The sequence below is a fragment of the Orycteropus afer genome, unplaced genomic scaffold, assembly GCF_000298275.1.
Source record: "Orycteropus afer afer isolate SDZICR_OR568_19922 unplaced genomic scaffold, OryAfe1.0 scaffold00106, whole genome shotgun sequence".
In the NCBI taxonomy this organism is placed as follows: domain Eukaryota; kingdom Metazoa; phylum Chordata; class Mammalia; order Tubulidentata; family Orycteropodidae; genus Orycteropus; species Orycteropus afer.
This window is the reverse complement of record NW_006921693.1, coordinates 5148964-5155080: the sequence shown is the minus strand read 5'-3', so window position 1 is coordinate 5155080 and position 6117 is coordinate 5148964.

Below are 6117 nucleotides of genomic sequence, written 5' to 3'. Positions count from 1 at the left end.
CAGACCGCAGCTCCAAATATCTCCTTTTTTGTATTTTCATGCAAATTCTTCTGCTAGTTGGGGTTTAGTCTACTTCTGTATCCTTCTCTTCAAGGCTCAGGGGTCCAAGATTAACTTCTGTGTCTGTGTCAGTTGGTTTCCCTTTTCTTTGTTGAAGAGGGTCTGTGCAGGCCTTCTACCTAGTCCTCCATCTTCCACCTTCCTTTTTCTTTTTTTTTTTTAACACTCTAAAGGAAATCTTTTGTAACAGGTTTGCCCAATGTAACACATTGATTTCTTGACTACTTCCATGAACATGGATTGTGGATCCAAGTAAAATGAGATCCTTGACAATTTCAGTCTTGACTCCATTTATCATGATGCTGCTTGGTTGTCCAGTTGTGATGATTTTTTTAGTTTTCTTTATGTTAAGATGTAATCCATACAGAAGGCTGTAGTCTTTGATTGTCATCATCTGTAAGGACTTCAAATCCTCTTCACTTTTCTTAGCAAGCAAGATTGTATCATTTACATATGGCACGTTGTTAATGAGTCTTCCTCCAATCCATATGCCGTGTATGAATCCTGTTTGGTCATGATGTACTATTCTTTTGATATAGTGTTGAATTCCATTCCATGGGAGCTCTGGTGGCATAGTACCTAAGGCATTTGATTGCTAACCAGAAGGCTAACAGTTCAAACCCATCAGCCACTCCTTGGAAGGAAGATTGGGCAATCTACTTCCGTAGCGATACTGCTTTGGAGGGAGGGGTCGCTATGAGTCAGATCTGACTCGACGGCAGTGGGTTTGGTTTTGGTTTTTGGAATCCATTGGCTAGGATTTTGTTGAAGACTTTTGCGTCTATATTCATGAGGGATATTGGCGTGTAATTTTCTTTTTTAGTGGTGTCTTTTGTCTAGCTTTGATATCAGGGTTATGCTTGTCTCATAAAATGAATTTTGGGAGTATTTCATCCATTTCCATGTTCTGGAATAGTTTGAATAGGATTGGTGTTATTTTTTCTTTGCATGATTGGTAGAAATCTCAAGTGAAGCTCTCTGGGCCAGGATTTGTTGTTGTTGGGAGTTCTTTTTTTTCATGACCTATTCAATTTCTTCTTTTTTTATGGGTCTATTCAAATTTTCTACTTCAGTCTGTGTTAATTTAGGTAAGTTATGTGTTTCTAGAAATTTGTCCATTTCTTCTAGGTTTTCAAATTTGTTGTAGTACCATTCTTCTTAGTATTGTTATCTTTTTTTATTTTGCTTTGTCCCATTGTGACATCACCATTTTATTTCTTATTTGTGTCTTATTCGTGCCTTCTCTTTCTTTTCCTTAGTTAAATTTGCTAGTAGTTTGTCGATTTTGTTAATCTTTTTAAAGAACCAACTTCTCCTCTTGTTGATTCTTTCTATTGTTTTTCTGTTTCATTTATTTTTGCTCCAATCTTTATTATTTCCTTAATTCTGGAGACTGTACACTTTTTTTGGTTGCTCACTTTCTAATTGTTGGAGTTGTTGGATTAAGGTATTGATTTTGGTTTTATTTTCTTTAATGATGTGTGCATTTATCGCTATTAACAATAACAGTCCTCTGAGTACTGTTTTCACTATATCCCAGGATTTTGGTATGTTGTGTTTCCATTCTTGTTTGTTTCTAGGAATCTTTTTTTTTTTTTTTTTTTATTTCACATTTGATTTCTTCTGTTACTCAGTAGTTTTTGAGAAGGGTGATATCCAGTTTCCAGGTATTTGATTATTTCTCCCCCCGCCCTGCCCGATCTTCCTATTACTGATTTCTGATTATATAGTGTCGTGGTCTGAGAAGATATTTTGCAGTATTTTGATGTTTTTAAATTTATTGGGGGTTGCTTTGTGGCCTAACAGGTGGTCTATTGTGGAGAATGATTCCTGTGCACTTCCTGTGCACTGGAAAAGAATGTATAATGTTTTTATTGGGTAGAGGGCTCTATATATGTCTATGAGGTTGAGTTGGTTTATTTGTGTTGTTGAGATCTTCTGTGTTTTTGTTGAGTTTCTTTCCAGATGTTTTGTCCTTTGTTGAAAGTGGTGTGTCAAAGTCTCCTATTACTATTGTGGAATTGTCTATTTCTCTTTCAATTCTGTTAATGTTTGCTTTATGTATTTTGGAGCTCTTTCATTGGATGCATCGATATTTATTATGATTATGTCTGCTTGCTTGATTGATCTGTTTATTGTTATATAATGTCCTTCCTTGTCCCTAATGCTGGTTTTTGCTTTGATGTCTCTTTTATCAGAAATTAATTTTACTATTCTTGCTCTTTTTTTATTGCCATTAGCTTGATATATATTTTTTCCATCCTTTGATTTTAAATTTATTTTTATCTTTGTGTCTAGGGTGAGTCTCTCATGGACAGTATATTTATGGGTTGTGTTTTCTTGTCCATTCTGCACTCTCTTTCTCTGGCCTGGTACATTTAATCCATTCACATTTAGTGTAATTACTGACAGGTATGAATTTACTGCTGTTATTCTTTTGTGCTTTTTATTGTGGTGGTGATGGTTTCTTTATTCTGAATTTTTTTCTTTGCTGAGTTCATTTTGTTGTCAGATCTTCTTCTTTGTTGTGGATGTCGTGTTTATTAAGTCCTCAGGATTTTCTTTTTCTTATTTTGGTGTGGTATTTTATGAAGGGTGGTCAGGGAAGGACTCACTGATTTGAAGGGAGGCTTAGGGAAGTGAGGGAGTTGGCCTTGTAGCTATCTGAGGGCCACATATCCTGGCAGAGGGGACAGAGAATGAATAAACACGGAGGCTTATGTGCACAAAGAAAAGAAAAAAAGAGGACCTCATTCTGAAACCCTGGGCCCTCCAGCTCCCAGACATAGGGAGTAGGAACAGGCAAAGGAAAGTGAGAAGAAATGGCCTGTGAGGTAGGCAGGAAAACAAGGGGTGCCTGCATGGAAGTGGACCAAGAAGGAGGGACTAACTGTGTCAAATGATTTTTGCTCATAGATCATGTAAGGGCTAGGCATTGACATTGGGTTTGGCAATAGTGACCTTGACAAGCAGTGCCCATGAAGTGGTAGGGCTGAAAGCATGGTGGGAGGGAGGTCAGGAGAGAGTGGGAGACCAACAGATGAATGTGTAAACAGAGTGTGGTATGTCATACCATGGACTGTTACTCAGTCATAAAGAGAAATGAAATTCTCATGCATGCTAGGACGTGGCTGAACCTTGAAAAGATTATGCTGAGTGAAAGATGTCAAGGCACAAAAGGAAGAAGATTGTATAATCCCACCCATAAATACCTATAATAGGCAAGGGCCTGGAAACTAAAGTAGATTTGTGGGTACCAGGGGCTGAGAAGAGGGGAGTTGGGAATGATTGCTTAATGGGCATTGAATTTCTGTTTGGGGAATGAAAAAACTTTGGAAATGGATACCAAAACCAAACCAAACCCACTGCCATCAAGTTGATTCTGACTCATAGTGACCCCCATTGGGTTTCCAAGGCAGTAAATCTTTACAGAAGTAGATTGCCCAGAATTGCTTCCATGGAGTGGCTGGTGGATTTGAACCACCAACCCTGTTGGTTAGCAGTAGGATGCCTTAGGCATTGTGCTACCAGAGCTCCTTTGGGAAATGAATAGTGGTGATAATTGCACGACATTGTGAATTTAATTAGTGTCACTGAACCATTAAAATGCCATTGTATAGTTAAACATGGTTAAAATGGCAAAATACATATATTTTACCACAATAATAATAATAAAAGGTAATAGGTAACAGTCAAAAAAGAGAGCAAGACCGGGAGGGAGGAGAGGATTTGGAGACAAGGACAGGTCTTTGGAAGAATTTTGCTGTAAGAGTGAGTAGAGAAATGGCGGTGGCCTGGGTGGAGCAAGGAGTTGAACGCTAGACTCTAGACAAAAAGGTGGCACTTTGAACCTACCCAGAGGTTCCTCAGAAGACAGGCCTGGTATTTGCTTCTGAAAGGTCACAGCCTTGAAAACCCTGTGTAGCAGTTCTCCTCACACCTGGGGTCCCCATGCTTTGGAAATGACTCCACAACAACTACCAGCAACAACCAGAGAAAGTGGGTGTGAGGGAGGACGTTATTCTTTAAACGGAGAAGGAACGGTCCACTTGTTTGTTGAAGGGGCTGATTCAGTAGGGAGGGAAAATTGAATGATGCAGGAAAGCTGGGAGAATTGCTGGAGAATGCTCTAGGCTAGGGCAGAGGGCATGGGGTCGAGTGGGTAAGTGGGTAAGGTGGGTAAGGTTGACCTTAGACACAACGTATTCATTTGGACAAGAGGGAAGGCAAGAGCATATGGGAACTGACGCTGGCAGGGGGTAGGTAAGCAGTGAGAGCTTGCAGCACATTTCTTACTGCTTCATTTCCTCAGTGAAACCACTGACAGTGAGGATGGAGGGGGACGGGTTGGACGTTTGAAGAAAGAGGAGTCATGAGCATGACCCAGTCAGGAGCGTTCAAGCACTTGCCTGGAGTTTGTGCCTGCCTGCGCTCCTTGGTCTTGCCTGCCCTTTCCTCTGCCTGAGGGCCCTTCCCCTGGCGTCCCTCTATCTGCCTGTCACACCCCTTCCTTCCTTGTCCTCTAAGGTCTCTTTTCTGCTGCTTTCTTTGATCTCCTAAGGTGAGGTAGAGTATTTCCTTTCCTTATTAGTGCCTCTGCTTTGTAGTATGGAGCTCTGGTGGTGTAGTGCCTAAGGCATTTGACTGCTAACCAAAAGGCTAGCAGTTCAAACCCACTAGCTGCTCCTCGGAAGGAAGATGGGGCAATCTACTTCCGTAGTGATAGTGATAGTGATAGTGCTTCGGAAACCCAAGGAGAGGTCTCCATGAGCCATATATATATAAATTTTATTGTGATTTGGGTGAAAGTTTACCGAGCAAATTCATCTTCTGTACAGCAGTTCACATACACTCATGACATTGACTGTAATCTCCCACAGTGCAACAGCTCTTCTCCCACTTCCTCCTCATAGCCACCTCTTCCTTCTCATACACTCCTGCCCCCCGAGCTGTCGCCCTGTGCATACACAGCACATCTGTTCTCCCATGACTGATCTCTCCAAGGAATGTATCTACCTAATGTAAATGGTCAGCTCATATGCCTGTCTTTTGTTTGGCTGGATATCACAGGAGTGGGTTTAATTCCAGACCTGTAGGGCAGCCAGGGGCCGTAGTCTCAGGGGTTCCACCAGGCTCTATCAGACCAGCAAACCTGGTCCCTCTTTTTTTTTTTTTTTTATAATGATTTTGAGTTTTGGAACATCATTCTCCCACTCTACAAGGATCTCCTATACTCTGAGTGGTTGACAGTGGTAGCTGTGCACCATCTAGTTCTTCTGGTCTCATAGTTGTATAGGCTGAGGATCACGTGGTGTACCAGTCGCTTGGACTAATTGTTTCCATGTGTCTTTGCTTTTCTTCATTCTTCTTTGCTCTGGACGAGGAGAGATCCATTGTTGCGTCTTGATGGCTGCTCACAAGCTTTTAAGATCCCAGTCGCTACTTGCCAAAGTAGGATGTGGAACAATGTTTTTGTGTAGTATGTTATGCCAATAGAACTTAATGTCCCCTGGGACCATGGTGCCAAGTCCACAGGTCCAACTGCTTGCTCCCTCTGGGTAGCTGGCTGTGGCCAAGTAGTGACTACAACTTTGTCCCTTGTCAGCTCTACTATATACTTAGAAATTCTTACACAACATACAAATACACTTGTAGAAACATTATCTGCTAACCCTATACATGGTCATGGGCACACTCCCCCCTGTATGTTGTTGTTGTTGTTAAGTGCCGTCGAGTCGTCTCCGACTCATAGCGACTCCATGCACAGCAGAACGAAACACTGTCCGATCCCGCGCCAGCCCCACAATCCCTGCTATACTTGAGCCCATCATTGCAGCCACCGTGTCAGTCCATCTCGTTGAAGGCCTCCCCCTCTTTTGTCGACCCTCCACCCTACCAAGCATGACATGCTTCTCCAGGGAATGGTCCCTTCTGACAACATGACCAAAATAGGTGATATGAAGTCTGGCCATTCTTGCTTCCAAGGAGCATTCTGGCTGCACTTCCTCCAGGACAGATCTGTTAGTTCTTTTAGCAGTCCATGGTACTTTCGGCATT